The 16,801-nt window shown below is 42.0% G+C and overlaps 1 pseudogene across 1 annotated transcript; it reads right to left on the reverse strand.

The window, feature by feature from the left end:
- Positions 1-12,507: 12,507 nt before the first annotated feature.
- LOC138847512 (ras-related protein Rab-38 pseudogene) lies at positions 12,508-14,673 on the reverse strand (annotated as a pseudogene). Its single transcript, XR_016228206.1, has one exon. The product of XR_016228206.1 is annotated as a ras-related protein Rab-38 pseudogene (transcript).
- Between the last annotated feature and the right edge of the window lie 2,128 nt (positions 14,674-16,801).

Consider the following 16,801-nt stretch of genomic DNA (forward strand, 5'->3'; position numbering starts at 1 on the left):
TTTTGGCCATTTTTGAAATCTATGCATAATTATTTCATAATACCCATCTTCCATAAGCTTTTGAAGACCTCTCATATTGCAATTATAAGAAATACCTATCTTTTGTTGGGTATGCTGAAAAATCCTGTTTTCAGTTGTCATGTATATGATTGTTTCCTTCATGAATGGAGGATGTTGTGATGTTTTGTTTTTCAGAAGCCTGTTTTTTGCCCTCTGATATGTAGTAATGTTATTGAACTGGAATCATATTTCAAGCTGCATTCCTCCCTAGTATGTAAATGGTGTGATCAGTAAGATGAAAGTCGCAACACTTCTCCAAGTTTTTCTGTGGAGATGATTTTACTTTAACTGTTAAGATTTGGCTATGTCCTCAAATACCACTATTTTCTGAGTTTTCTTTATGAATAAACTGGAAAGACTCAAAGACAAAAAGAAATAATACATAGCAAGATTTGGGTTATGCCCTATGAAGGAGAAACTATTAAGCTAAGAATCAAGGATAGAAATACGATATATTAAACTATGACATAAGATATAAATAAGGTACTTAAAGATTAAAGAGGAAGAGTATTCTAGGAATTTGAATGCATGTTGGTGAAGAACTTTGTGAATTCTTGTAATCAAAGATCAATGATAATCGAGAAAAGAGGGTACTGACACATTTTTTAACTTTTATTTACTGAATATAAATTTCCAAAGTACAGCTTATAGATTACAATGGCTTTTCCCCCATAACTTCCCTCCCACCCGCAACACTCCCCTCTCCCACTCCCTCTCCCCTTCCATTCACATCAAGATTCATTTTCAATTATCTTTGTATACAGAAGATCAATTTAGTATATACTAAGTAAGCTTTCAACAGTTTGCCCCACACAGAAACACAAAGTGTAAAGTACTGTTTGAGTACTAGTTATAGCATAAAATCACAATGTACAGCACATTAAGAACAGAGATCCTACATGAGGAGTAAGTGTACAGTGACTCCTGTTGTTGATTTAACAAATTGACACTCTTGTTTATGGCATCAGTAATCACCCTAGACTCTTGTCATGAGTTGCCAAGGCTATGGTAGGCCTAATGAGTTTGTCTAAATATGATCAGAGTTGGCAAAGTCATAGTCAAAGTGGAAGTCCTCTCCTCCCTTCAGAGAAAGGTACCTCCTTCTTTGATGACCTGTTTTTTCCACTGGGATCTCACTCACGGAGATCTTTCATTTAGGTCATTTTCTTTTGCCAGAGTGTCATGGCTTTCCATGCCTAAAATATTCTCATGGGATCTTCAGCCAGATCCAAATGCCTTCAGGACTGATTCTGAGGCCAGAGTGCTGTTTAGGACATCTGCCATTCTATGAGTCTGCTGTGTATCCCACGTCCCATGTTGGATCATTCTCTCCCTTTTTTATTCTATTGTTTAGTGTTTTCAGACACTAGTCTTGTTTATGTGAACCCTTTGAATCTTATTTCTATCATTATGATGAATTGTGAACAGAAATTGATCACTTGGACTAGTGAGATGGCATTGGTACATGCAACCTTGATGGAATTGAATTGGAATCCCCAGGCACATATCTAATGCTACCATTTGGGGGCAAGTCTGATTGAGCATGTCCCAAATTTAAATCTTTTCCCTCTCTTATTCCCACTCTTAAATTTAACAGGAATCATTTTCAGTTAAATTTAACACTTAATAATTGTTTATTAATCACAGAATTAAACCAATAGTATTAAGTAGAACAAACAAAAAATTACTAAGAGGGATAAAGTATTTAGTTGTTCATCAACAGTCAGGACAAGGGCTGATCAAGTCACTGTTTCTTGTAGTGTCCATTTCACTTCAACAGGTTTCCTTTTTGGTGCTCCGTTAGTTGTCACCAATCAGGGAGAACATATATTTGTCCCTTTGGGGCTTGTTTATTTCACTCAGCATGATGTGTTCCAGATTCCTCCATCTTGTTGCAAATTACCGGATTTCATTGTTTTTGACTGCTGTATAGTATTCTATAGAGTACATGTCCGATAATTTCTTTACCCACTCTACTGTTGATGGGCATGTAGGTTGATTCCAGGTCTTAGCTATTGTGAATTGAGCTGCAATAAACATAAAGGTGCAGACAGCTTGTTTGTTTGCCAATTTAATTTCCTTTGGGTAAATTCCAAGGAGTGGGATGGCTGGGTTGTATGCTAGGGTTATATTCAGGTCTCTGAGGAATCTCCAGACTGACTTCCATAGTGGTTTTACCAGTTTACATTCCCACCAACAGTGGGTTAGTGTCCCTTTTTTCCCACATCCTCGCCAGCATCTGTTGTTGGTAGATTTCTGAATGTGAGCCATTCTTACCGGGGTAAGGTGAAACCTCATTGTGGTTTTGATTTGCATTTCCCTGATGGCTAGTGATCCTAAACATTTTTCATGTGTCTGTTGGCCATTTGTATTTCCTCTTTTGGAAAATGTCTATTGAGGTCCTTGGTCCACTTCTTAAGTGGGTTGTCTGTTTTGTTGTTGTGGAGTTTCTTGATCTCCTTGTAGATTCTGGTTATTAATCCTTTATCAGTTGCATAGTTTGCAAATATTTTTCCCATTTTGTCAGTTGCCTCTTCACTTTCCTGACTGTTTCCTTTGCAGCACTGAAACTTCTCAATTTTATGCAATCCCTATAGTCAACTTTAGCTTTGACTGCCTGTGCCTCCGGGGTCTATGCCAAGAAGTCTTTGATCGTGCCAATATCTTGCGGAATTTCTCCAATGTTCTCTAATAATTTGATGGTGTCGGGTTGTACATTTAAGTCTTTAATCCATTTTGAGTGAATTTTTGTTTAAGGTGTAAGTTAGGGGTCTTGCTTCATGCTTCTGTATGTGGAAATCCAGTTTTCCCAGCACCATTTATTGCATAGACTGTCCTTGCTCCAGGAATTGGTTTTTGATCCTTGATCCAATATAAGTTGGCTGTAGATGTTTGGGTTGATTTCTTGTGTTTCTATTCCGTTCCATTGGTCTATCCATCTGTTTCTGTACCAGTACCATGTTGTTTTGATTACAACTGCCCTGTAGTATGTCCTGAAATCTGGTATTGTGATGCCTCTGGCTTTGTTTTTGTTGTACAAGATTGCTTTAGCTATTCGAGGACTCCTGTGTCTCCATATGAATTGCATCTTTTTTTTCTAGATCTGAGAAGATTGTCTTTGTTTTTAATTGGTATTGCATTGAATCTATAAATTGCTTTTGGGAGAATGGACATTTTTATTACATTCATTCTTCCAATCCATGAGCATGAAGATTTTTCCATTTTTTGGTATCCTCTTCTATTTCTTTCTTTAAAGTTTTGTAATTTTCATCGTAGAGATCTTTAACATCCTTGGTTAAGTTTATTCCAAGGTATTTGTTTTTGTGGCTGTTGTGAATGGGATTGATCTTGGCAGTTCTTTCTCAGTCATGTCCTGTGTATACAAAGGCTGTTGATTTTTGTGCATTGATTTTATATCCTGCTACTTTGCCAAACTCTTCTATGAGTTCCAATAGTCTCTTAGTAGAGTTCTTTGGATCCCCTAAGTAAAGAATCATGTCATCTGCAAAGAGGGATAGTTTGAGTTCTTCCTTCCCAATTTGTATCCCTTTAATTTCTTTTTCTTGCCTATTAGCTCTGGTTAAGACTTCCAGAACTATGTTGAATAGCAGTGGTGAGAGTGGGCATCCCTGTCTGGTACCAGATCTCAGTGGAAATGCTTCCAACTTGTCCCCATTCAATAGGATGCTGGCCATGGGTTTTTCATAAATTGCTTTGATTGTATTGAGGAATGTTCCTTCCATACCCAGTTTGCTTAGAGTTTTCATCATGAAATGGTGTTGAATTTTATCGAATGCTTTCTCGGCATCTATTCAGATAAACATATGGTTTTTCTTCTGCAGTTTGTTGATGTGGTGTATCACATTGATTGATTTTGGGAACATTGAACCATCCCTGCATACCAGGGATAAATCCCACTTGTTCTGGGTGGATGATCTTTCTGATGTGTTGTTGTATTCTATTGGACAGAATTTTTTTGTGTCTATGTTCATCAGGGATATTGGTCTGTAATTCTCTTTCAATGCTGCATCTTTCTCCAGCTTAGGAATTAAGATGATGCTGGCCTCATAGAAAGAATTTGGGAGGATTCTATCTTTTTCAGTTTTTCTGAATAATTTGAGTAGTATTGGCATTAGTTCTTCTTTAAATGTCTGGTGGAATTCAGCAGTGAAACCACCTGGTCCTGTGCTTTTCTTTGTTTGGAGGGTCTTTATTACTGTTTCTCATTTATGGGTCTATTTAGGTTTTCTGTGTCTTCATGGTTCAATTTGGGTAGATTGTATTGTCTAGGAATCTATCCATTTCTGCAGATTTCCCTGTTTGCCTGCATACAACTCCTTATAGTAATTTTTGATGATTTTTTTTATTTCTATGCTGTCTGTTATGTTTACTTTTTTATCTCTGATTTTATTGATTGAGTCTTTTCTCTTCTTTTTTAGGTAAAACCAGATCTTCGTTTGGCTGATGTTTTGTAATGTTTTTTGGATTCAGTCCTGTTGATTTCTTCTGTGATTTTAATTATTTCTCTTCTCCTACCAGATTTAGGTATAATTTGCTGCAGTTTTTCTAGATCCTTGAGATGCACTCATTCATTTGGTGCCTTTCCAATTTCTTGACATAGGTACCTATTGCTATAAACTTTCCTCTTAACACTGCTTTTGCTGTATCCCATAAGTTTTGATATGTCATGTTGTTTTCCTCATTTACTTTCTGAAAGCTTTTTATTTCTCTTTTGATTTCTTCTATGACTCAGTGTTCATTCGGGAGCATGTTGTTCAGTCTCCATGTGTTTGCATACTCTCTAGGGATTCCTGGGTAGCTAATTTCCAACTTCATTCTGCTGTGGTTTGAGAAGCTGCATGGTATGATTCTAATTCTTTTGAATTTGCTGAGACTTGCTTTATGGCCTAGTATGTGGTCAATCCTAGAGAAGGTTCCATGCACTGTTGAGAAGAATGTAAATTCTTTAAATGCAGGATTGAAAGTTCTATAGATATCTGTTAGATCCAGTTGGGCAGTAGTGTCAATTAAACCTGCTGTTTCCTGGTTGATCTATTTCTGAGAGTGGAGTATTGAAGTCCCCCAGTGTTGCAGTTGATTTCTCAACAATGTTGCAGTGGATTCGTTTCTGGGAGGAGGAGCGTGGTGTGGGGAAGAGGCGCAGAGTCACCACACAGACCCTGGGAGTTGGGTGAAAGTGGGCTTGAGGCAAGCAGCCAGCAGACTTGTTTATTTCAGTTAGTACAACAGCTTATATAGCCAAGACCAGCCATTCCGGTCAAGGGGCAGTCTATGCCCCAACCAATCACAGGCGGTTGCCAAGCAGTTTCCAAAGCCATCGAATCATAGCCTGTTGCCAGGCAGGCTCCATTTGCCATGTGTGTTTCAAAGCCATCCAATCACAGCCTGTTGCCGGGCAGGCTCCGTTGCCAGGTGGGAGTCAAAGCCATTCCTGAGTAACTGACGCTTGCTTGCCAGTGGCCATCTTGGCATGGCCTTCTCATTCCACCACATTTCCCCCTTTTCATTTATTTTTGAGCAGCGGGAGGCATGATTCTTGGCCATAGCATTGTTGACCCCATTTCCATGTGGTCTCTGTATGCAGCTGTGCCTGTCTTAGGTTGTACTCCAGGGGATCTTACCTGTCATGGACTAACCAGTGCTCAAATCGAGAGACCACAGGATTGCTTGCTCGGATAGGGGTAGGAATGAGGAATAATGGTTATCAGGAACTGCATGACCGCACACAGGCTGTGGGCCGTTTGAGTGGCTAACCAGAGCTTGTGGGGTACAAAACAGTAACAGATATGGCTATGGGCAGTTTCTCAGGGTAGGATGATAGGACAGGTGTGTCTGCTAACAAGGCGGATTCTCAGTCTTGTTCAGCTGGTTCTGGTTGGCTGTCAGTTGCATGCTTGATGTTTCTGGCTGGTACCCAAATGGGCTGTTCCACATTCTCTGGAAAGACACAAGCACATCCTTGACCTTTGGTTAGCAGAGGGTGTGGTCCTTTCTATTCTCCTGTCAGGGGGTCTTTCCACCTAACCATAGGGGCTGGGTTCTGGGATAGAAAGGATCCACAGTGTTTATAAGCTGGGCTGATCCCTTGGGAATCAAAAGTAAGAAAATTGATAGTGAAAAGGACCTCAGTCAAAGCAAACTGTGGGTCTTAGGGCATTTGATTGTTTTTCTGTCTTTGTAAGAGATCTTTAATCGTCCTATGAATTTTCAATGATTGCCTGTCCCTGAGGGTTGTATGGGATACCTGTGGCAGACTGTATGTTCCAAGATTTCAGGAAGGAATTAAATTCCTGTGATGTATACGCTGGCCTGTTATCAGTCTTTATGGTCCAGGGGACACCAAGGACCAGCATGGCTGACTTAACCGCCTTTATCACATTACTAGCCTTTTCTCCAGATTGGGCTGTTGCAAATACAGCCTTTGAATAAGTATCTACCACCACGTGGACAAACTTCAGCTTACCAAAGTAGTTAATGTGGGTGATGTCCACTTGCCATAGCTTATTAGGTGCAAGGCCTCGCGGGTTCACTCCTGCTTGTTGCAGTGGGCCTAATGGGGCGAGGGGTGCACAATGCTTGCAAGAGTGCACTAGGTGTTTGCATTGGCTCATTGTTAGCTCTGGGAAAAGCAATTTTATATTGCTTGCTGACATATGAAATTTTTGGTGTAAAATATGGGCTTGTTCTAAGTGTCCAATGGAAACCGTGTTGCAGGAGATAAGACGATCAACCTTTCTGTTGCCTTGGAAAATAAAGCCAGGTAATCCAGTATGTGATCTTACGTGTGATATATACCATGATTATTTTCTGTTCTCAGTTAGCTCTTTAAGTGTTGTGAACATCTGGTCAATTGGCTTATTGGTTGGGTTAAAGACTGCAAAAGGGATCATCTTTGCTACCTGTACTGAGTATTTGTTGTCCAAAAATATATTTACCAGTCCATCTTGGCTAAGGAGTAGAACCTTGACTATTGCTCTTATTTCTCCCAACTGTACTGATCCCCCGTGGGGTTCTACATGGATCTTATCTTTTTCTGTTAAAGATTTGATCACTATTCCAAACAGTGACTTATTGGCATCCATAAACACACATGGTGCCATGGGTATAGGTTGATTAGCAGGGAAAGCATGTATTGGATAGTCTATTTCTAAGGTTTGTAGTGTCTGGAGTAGCTTGTCTGCTGGCAGGTGATTGTCGACCTGTCCTGGGTAATTTATTTACGACAATCGCTCCAGGCAATGTGCACCCAAAAAGTGGTCCCTGTTGCTTCCAAATAACTCCCAAGGGGGCCTTGAGGGTAGATATGGTTATGGCAAATAGAGGCACCTGAGTGTCATATCTAAAGGTTTTTAAATTTGATAACTGGGTGTTAATCTTTTCTATAGTGGATTTGGCTGCTGGTGTCAATGTGATTTTTGAGGAAGGGCTGTTTCCCTTAGTCAGTAAATTGTATAGCAGTCTAAGTTCTGTAGGTGTTAGGGGAAGGAAGGGCTTCAGCCAATTGATTTGGCCACATAGTTGCTGAAGTTCATTAAATGAGTATTTATGCTTGACTTTTAGGTTTGGGCCCATTGGAGATATATGGGAGGAGATTTGATAATCTAAGAATTGAAAGGGAGGAAAATGTTGTACATTTTCTGTGGCAATAGACAAACCCAGGAATTGTAAATTTCTTACTGTCTCACTTAGACAGGCATTCAGAGTTGCTGCATTCTTGTGAGCAAGTAAGGTATCATCCACATAATGTATGACCAAGCACTGATCTTTAAGTGTACTGGTCACATGAGAAATGTATCTTTGGCAAATGGCTGGGCTATTTTTCATGCCTTGTGGGAGTACTGTCCACTGGAATCTTTTTGCAGGGAGCTGGAAATTGGGCTCCCATACTGTAAAGGCAAAGTGAGACTTACCCTGCTCTGCAATGGGAATGGAAAAGAAGCAATCTTTGATATCAGTGGTAACTATGTGGTATCCATTAGGAATGGCCCCTGGATGGGGAATGCCAGCCTGGAATGTTCCCACCGTTTTTGTTTTTGTTAATGGCTCTCAAATCCTGTAGAAGCATATATTTTCCCTGTTTCTTTGGTATCACAAAAATGGGCGTGTTATGAGGGCTAGTGGAGGGCTCTATGTGTCCCTTTTCTAATTGTTCCTGTACCAGTTCTCCAAGGATGCCAAGTTTGGGTTGTAATATTGCCCACTGCTCTACCCAGATGTTTCCTTTTTTTCCCATTCAATGGGGATCGGGCTTGGCTTTTGTATGAGGTGAGCAGTGGCCCCTAGAATTGGGGGTGAATCTTACTTGTAGGTTCTCCACTAAAGCTGTTGGCTTGTGAAGATTTGTGATCCGTAGTAAGGACCACTTGCATTTGTGAGAGCACAGCTCTCTCCCATAAGGTCATGGAAACCTCAGCAATTAGTGGAAAGATGGTTCCTGTATCTCCATTGTCATCTCACCAAGTTACAGGCGTGATGACCTGATCAGCCAATTTTAATCCTCCAACACCTTGAAAGTTAGGTCTGGGTGCTATCTTCCAATGCTGCATTTTTCTTGCATCCCTAGCTTTTAAGACAGTAACACCTGCTCCCATATCAATTAAACCCACAAAGGCAATGTCATCTAAATATAGGTTCAATTTCAGCCTCAGATTGAAGATGGACATCGACCAGTTAATGGTGGTGGGACTCCCTCTTACTTGCTGTGCTGAGGGCTGCCCCACTGGGAGTTTAAAGGCTTGGTCTTGCGATCTTTTGCCCAATGAAAGCCTTTTTTACATCTGGGACGCAGCATTTTGGGCTTGCCCTGTCTTTCAGTGTTTGGGCAGTTTCACTGTAGGTGTCCTATTTCTTGGCATCCCCAACAAACTGCAGGGTCATTAGACTTCTTTGTGTTCAGTTTGTTAATGGCTGCAGTTAGGGCCTATATGGGTGTATCGGTAGGGTTTACCTCCTTTGTGGCTACTATCCATTTAGAAACATCTTCATTATGGACTGGGGCGATTGCTGCTTTTGCCTCTTTGGTAGCACCTTCCCAAGCTAATTGTTTGACCAAATTTTCTTGATCGGGGCCAGGCAGTAATCTTTTCTCTACTGCCTCCAAGACTCTGGCAAGGAAATCGGAACCATTCTCCTGGGCCTTGAACTAGATTTCTAAAGAGCTGACTATAATCAGGAGGATTTATATTTTTTAAGGCTCTAAGTGCCAAATCTCTGACCTGATCAAAATAGGCAACTACTCCAATGTGGGCCTGTTCATGAGGATATATGTAGGTGCCACGGCTTGTAAGCATATCAAAGGTTACTGCTATTCCATAGGCAGCATTATTCCTTGCCACAATTTCAGCCTCTTCCTAATAGGAGGCTTTCCACTGTAAAAACTGTGGTCTCGACAAACATGCTTTGAGCAGTGCAACCCAGTCAAAATGAGTTTGAAGGTTCGCTGCCCATTGTGTGAGCACTTGTTCAAAGTAGGGAGAGTCAGGACCTGACTCTTGAGAAGCCTTTTTTAGCATAGTAAGGTCATTTATAGGTGTTGGAATCCAGGGCCTGAATTCTGAATCCGCTCCTACATTAACAGCAAATGTGCAGGTGGGATGGGGTCTGGAGGCTGCCCTGAGAGCCTGGGGTTCCAGAGTACTGCCACAAATGTGGGGATCCTTACTGGGTGTGGATCGAATGACCTCACATGAGTTATTGTCTAGAGGTCCTCTAAGTTCATCCTATGGGTATGTGGGGGGTGCCTGACTAGGCATTGCTACATTGTTTGCTACCTTGTATGCTACATTGTCATTTTCACTCAGCGCTCTCTCTCCCTAAGTCATCAACCATTGTCTGTGAGACAGGGACCTGGAGTGTCAGGCTCTTATCACTCACAGATTCACTATGTTTGGTAATCTCTGTGGGTTTCTGAGAAGGGGGTATCTTTCCCATGTTTGAGTACTTAAGAGTGGCACAGAACGCCAACTCTAGCCAAAGGAAAGACATGCACAGCACTGCTGCCATAACAAAGCAAATTCCTAGCATCTCAGCTGTAGATGGCATTTTGCAGGAGGTTTTCCTACGTTAGACAAACAGATAGTGGTGTATCAGATTGTACGTATGTCCTGTGCTTAGTGGGGGACTTCCTTGATTGGTTAGGTCAAAGCCATATGCCCACATGGTGTCTCCAGAGCATCACCTCTCTCGAGTGAGGGAAGATGACTTAGTTCTGAATTCTGGGATGATCAGTCCCTTATGTGAATTTTCCGGGTGAACCGAAAGTAAAAGGAGGAGCCGAGAAGTGACGTACGCTTCTGGGTGGTGTGTGCCTAACCTGGGGTCACTTAGACTGAGGACAAGGAAGGTGGTGTAGGAGGGGGTTCTGTGCTCACCCTCATAACCGAACAGCACACAAAACACCGAGGGGCCTTCTTGTCAAAATCGGGGGGGGGGGCATTGCCAAGTCTGACACACTGTCTTTCTCAGTCACGTTGGCACACCAGATGTTTCAGTTGATTTCTCAACAATATTGCAGTGGATTCATTTCTAACAGGAGTGTGGTAGGGAAAGAGGCGCAGAGTCACCACACAGACCCTGGGAGTTGGGTGAAAGTGGGCTTGAGGCAAGCAGCCTGCAGACTCATTTATTTCAGTTAGTACAACAGCTTATATAGCCAAGACCAGCCAATCCAGTCAAGGGGCGGTATATGCCCCAACCAATCACAGCCGGTTGCCAGACAGTTTCTGTTCTCAGGTGGGAGTCAAAGCCATTCCTGAGTAACTGATGCTTGCTTGCCAGGGCCATCTTGGCATGGCCTTCTCATTCCACCACACCCCAGTACTATTGTATTGGTGTCTAAGTCTCCCTTTAAGTACCTTAACATATCTTTTAAATAAACTGGTGAACTGTAATTAGGTGCATATACATTGATGATAGTTACATCTTCCTGCTGAATTGATCCCTTAATGATTAGGTAGTGTTCCTCTTTGTCTCTCTTAACAGTTTTTGTGTTAGTTTATTTTGTCCGATATTAATATGGCTACACTTGCTTTTTTTGGTTTCTGTTGGCGTGGAATATCTTTTTCCTACCTTTCACTTTCAGTCTGCATGCATCTTTGTTGGAAAGATGGGTTTCTTTTAGGCAGCAAATAGATGGGTTTTGTTTCTTAATCCATTCAGCCAGTCTGTGCCTTTTAACTGGAGAGTTGAGGCCATTAACATTCAATGTGACTATTGATAGGTAGTAACTTTGCCCTGCCATTTTCCCAAAGATATTTTCTAGTATAAGCTTTGAGCTTCCTATGATCTTTTACTGGTAGGTTTTCTTCCTTTACCTTCTTTCATATTGATGGCCGTGTTTCTGTGTTTCTGTGTGTAGCACATCTTTAAGCATTTTTTGCAGGGCTGGACGAGTGGTGACAAATTCTTTCAATTCCTGTTTGCTATGAAAGGTCTTTATTTCACCTTCATTCACAAATGAGAGCATTGCAGGATATAATATTCTGGGCTGGCATTTTTTTTCTCTTAGTACTTGGGCTATATCTCTATTCCCTCCTAGCCTGTAGGGTTTCTGATGAGAAGTCAGCTGTGAGTCTAATTGGAGATCCTCTGAGAGTAATCTGACGTTTCTCTCTTGCACATTTTAGGATATTTGTTTCACTGTGGTGAGTTTGATTACAATGTGACGTGGTGAGGATCTCTTTTGGTCATGTTTATTAGTGGTTCTATGAGCTTCCTGTACTAGGATGTCTCTGTCCTTCTCCAAACCCAGGAAATTTTCTGCTAGTATCTCACTAAAAAGGCCTTCTAATCCTTTCTCCCTCTCCATGCCTTCAGGAACTCCTAGAACCCGAATGTTTTTTTTTTTTTTAACTTTTATTTAATGACTATAAATTTCCAAAGTACGATTTATGGATTACAATGGCTTCCCCCACATACCGTCCCTCCCACCCACTACCCTCCCCTTTCCCACTCCCTCTCCCCTTCCATTCACATCAAGATTCATTTTCGATTATCTTAATATACAGAAGATCAGCTTAGTATACATTAAGTAAGGATTTCCGAATGTTGTTTTTTTTAATAGTATCCTGTAGATTCCCGACAATATTTTTTAGATTTCTAATTTCCTCTTCTTTTCTTTGGTTTGATTGTATACTTTCTGTGCTGTGTTCTAAGTCCGATCTTCTCTCTTCTGCTTCACTCATTCTGTTTTTAAGTCTCTCTAATGCGTTTTTCATTTGATCTATTGAATTCTTCATTTCATTATGATTTCTCATCACTATCAGTTTCATGTTCTACTAGTTGCTTCATTTCATTTTTATTCCTCCTTAATATTTCATTTTCACGAGAGATTTTCTATTCGGTGCATTAAGGATTTCTGTAGTTCAAGAATTTGTTTTTGAGAACTTCTTAATGTTCTTATCAATTGTTTGAGATCCGTTTCTTGCATTTCCTTTTTTTTTTTTTGGGAAACAGCATCTTTTATTGTTTATTTTTCACTTGTGAAAATATATATAATATATATTACATGTACAGAAGAGTCCCGCAGCTTGAGGCTGAGAAAGCTAATCAAAAGGCACACATAAGGGGCAGGTCTATTCATAACAGTTTTCAGTTAAACTGACATTCAGGGCATGGCAAGTGACAATGAAGGCAATGAAAGAGCAGAAAGCCTGTGTACGTGACTGTGAAGAGCTAAATCAGAGGCATCTCTTATGGAGGTCATTTGAGGAGAAAATAACTCTTCTACGTAACAGGCATGTCAGACCATCAGAGATGGTATTGAAATCTGCACAAAGACACCAGGGACAACCCAACAGTCAATGATAAAATTGACAGCTTATTTGCTATTTTTTCCCCATCTCTTTTAGGCTTTAGACATACACTGGTTTAAATAAGGTAATGACAGGGCTGACTCTGGTCCTGCAGAATTTTGGTTGGATACACAACAGAATTTTGCAACAGAATAAATACTTTTTTAAAAAGATTTATTTATTTATTTGAAAGGCAGAGATACAGAGAGAGCAGGAGAGAGAGAGAGAGAGAGAGAGAGAGAGGATATGAATCTGCTGGCTCACTCTCCAGATGTCTGCAACAGCTGGGGCTGGGCCTGGCTAAAGCCAGGAACCAGGAGCTTCTTCTGGGCTTCCCATGTGGGTGCAGGGACCCATGTTCTTGGGATATTCCACTGCTTTTCCAGGTGTATGAGCAGGGAGCTGGATCCGATGTGGAGCAGCCAGGATTCCAACCAGTGCCCATATGGGATGCCAATACTGCAAGTGGAGGCTTAACCTTCTATGCCATAGCACCAGCCCCAAGATTAAATACCTTTTTAAAAATTTTTTTATTTATTTGACAGGAAGAGTTATAGACAGTGAGAGAGAGAGAGAGAGACAGAAAAGTCTTCCTTCCATTGGTTCACCCCACAAATGACTGCTACGGCTGGTGCTGTGCCGAGCAAAAGCCAGGAGCCAGGTGCTTCCTCCTGGTCTCCCATGCGTGTGCAGGCGCCCAAGCACTTGGGCCATCCTCCACTGCCCTCCCGGGCCACAGAAGAGAGCTGGACTGGAAGAGGAGCAACTGGGACTAGAACCCGGTGCCCATATGGGATGCCGGCGCCACAGGCGGAAGATTAACCAAGTGAGCCACGGCACCAGTCCCAGAAGATTAAATATTTAAAAAGCTTGTAAACACCGTGCTGATGGTGGGAGAAACATAAAAACAGCACTTGTTGCTTCTTTCTTATAGGAAAGATAGAGGCATAAATCTTTGGCTTGCCACATGTGTTTCCCTATCCTGACATTTACTGAAAATGATTAAAAAAAAAGGCACAATTCATGGGATGATGGGATTATTTCTATCATCTGCCAGCAAAAAAAAAAAAAAAAAAAAAAAAAGCTACTAGGATTTGGCACAGCTGGAGCAGCTGACAACCTTGGGCGATGTGAGATGGGGCTTCACGACGTCCGGCTCGATGGACTCCATGAGGTCACACTCGTTTGCAAGGATGTGCTTCACCAGGTATCTGGAGGCTTCATCAATGTTTATATTTTCCTTTGCTGATGTTTCAAACCATCCTACGAAACCATGCTCCTTGCAGAATTGGTCCATCTTGAGGCCATTGTTCATGAGCACATCCTTCGCCTGATCACATTTATTGGCCAACAAAACCACTGAAACTGGTTTGCCATTAGGGAGAGTTAACTTTGAGTCCAAATCATTTTTCCACTTTGCCACTGCTTCAAATGTGGCTGGTCTGGTGACATCAAAAACAATAAATGCACCCATAACTTCTCGGTAATAGACCCTGGTCATATTTCCAAATCTCTCTTGACCTGCGATGTCCCAGAGCTGCAGGCGCACCACAGTCTCCGGGTCCCAGTGCAGCACCTTGAGCGCGAAGTCCACGCCGATGGTGGCCCGGTAGTGCGAGAAGTTCTGGTGTACGTAGCGCTTAATGATGCTGGTCTTGCCCACGCCCAGGTCACCGATCACCAGCAGCTTGTACAGGTGCTCCTTGTGCGGGGCCTGCATCCTGGCTGCCGGCCCGCCTTGCCGTGCCTGGCGGGGGAAGCACAGCCCGGGTTAGGCAGGAGAGAGACTCGGGGAGCGCGAGTGTCCGTTTCTTGCATTTCTTCTATCTTATCTTCATAATCTTGAATTGGGGTGTCTTGTTCATTTGGGGGTGTCATAATTTCTTCCTTGTTCTTGTTTCCTCAGTTTCTGCATTTGTTGCTTGGCATTGTGGACATATTCTTTGGTTTCGTTGCTGTAGTGGTTTTTCTCATTATACTATGACTCTATTTTTTATTTTTTGACAGGCAGAGTGGACAGTGAGAGAGAGAGATAGAGAGAAAGGTCTTCCTTTGCCGTTGGTTCACCCTCCAATGGCCGCCGCGGCTGGTGCGTTGCGGCCTGCGCACCGCACCGATATGGCAGGAGCCAGGTGCTTATCCTGGTCTCCCATGGGGTGCAGGGCCCAAGGACTTGGGTCATCCTCCACTGCACTTCCCTGGCCACAGCAGAGAGCTGGCCTGGAAGAGGGGCAACCGGGACAGAATCCGGCGCCCTGACCAGGAGTAGAACCTGGTGTGCCGGCGCCGCAAGGCGGAGAATTAGCCTAGTGAACTGTGGCACCGGCCTATATTATGACTCTAGATTAAGTGGACTGTCTGCTTTTGGTGGATCCTTAGAGGCATGTGATGGGTGTGGCCATAGATCTCTGTTTGGTTCTTCAGGCTTAAGGGTGTGCCAAAGGTGACTCACCCAGCTTGTTTTCTCTCACTTTTTCTGCCCTCTTTTTTAAACTCAGAAGCTAAGTAATTCTGCACAGCTGAGCAGAATTGAGGGTAGTCAATGTATGAAATCTGGCCCCTGTGGGTATGATAATCGTCTGCTCTGCCCCAAGAACCACACAATGGGTCTATGCAGCTCTCAGTGTGGTCTCAAATTTCTCTGCAGTCTCCCACTGGGTTGCCAAGGTTTGTGTACTTTGAGTTCTCTCCCACACCCTCAGATTTTCAGTTTCAGTTCATTAGCTCCACACCTTCACTAGGTCCTAACCTCCTGTTATTTCTCCCCACCAGAGTAGGTTTTTCTGCTTGCCTGATGGTGGGTGCCGCTTTATTTATGTCCAGAATGGCACCTACTCTTTCTCTCCACTCACCTTACAAAGCAAAGCAAGACAGAGGCTCAAGTCCGTGCCAGTCCCTTTTATTTATTTATTTTTTTCTCTCCTCTAGTTGGCCTGGTACTTTCCCCAGCTGGGCTTCAAGCCTCTTTCCCTCTAGCCTCTTTCCCTCTAGCCTCTTTCCCTCAAGCCTCTTTCTGCCATTTCTTTGCCAATGTCTTGGGCTACTGAGGCTTTGCCTCACCTCCCCTTCCAGTGCTGGTACTTAGACTCCGCAGCTGGGCTTCAGAGCCATGGGCATCCTTGCTCTCCCCGTAGGTCCTCCATGTCACATCCACTAGATCTAGAAGAGTTTCCTCTGCAATTTTTTCCCGAGCCTTTCCCCAAAACTACAGTAACTCCACTTTTATTAAACTTTCTTTTCCCAGACTATCACTGCGTGTCCTCACTATTCTGCCATCTTCGACACCTTCTTTTCAATGTTTGGTATAATTCACTAGTGAAGCCATCTGGTCCCTGATTTTTCTTTGTTGAAAGGTTTTTGATTAATGATTCATTTTTTTGTCACTGGGATATTAAGGTTTTTATTTCTTCTTGACTCAGTTCAGTGTTTTGCTAACTTATATGCATAAAATTATTATGTTTATAATTTTAATTTCTATAATATTTGGACTAATATCACCAATTGCCTTTCTGATCTTAGTTACTTGAATCTTCTCTTTTTTCCTTTAATTTAGGTAAAGGATTATAATTTGTTCATCTTTTTAATGCACCAACTTTTGCTTTAATTGATTCTCTTTTGTTTTCTATTCTCTATATCATTTCTCTCTGATCTAATCTTTATGTTCTTCCTTGTGATAGATTTGGTTTGGGATATTTTCTTTTTTCTAAAGCTCTATGAGGTATGAAGAATTTTGTAATATAGTTCTTATTTTTAAAGTACACATTAAGAGGTATATTTGGGATCTGCATTGTGGTACAGCAGGTTAAGCCACTGCTTGCAACACTAACATCCCATATCACAGTGTCCTATTCCCAGCTGCATTGCTTCTGATCCAGCTCCCTGATAATAACGTGCCTTAGGAAAGCAGCTAAAGGTGGCCCAAGTGCTTG

This window comes from Oryctolagus cuniculus, chromosome X, assembly GCF_051225735.1.
Source record: "Oryctolagus cuniculus isolate XC-2025 breed Fujian yellow rabbit chromosome X, ASM5122573v1, whole genome shotgun sequence".
Classification (NCBI taxonomy): Eukaryota; Metazoa; Chordata; class Mammalia; order Lagomorpha; family Leporidae; genus Oryctolagus; species Oryctolagus cuniculus.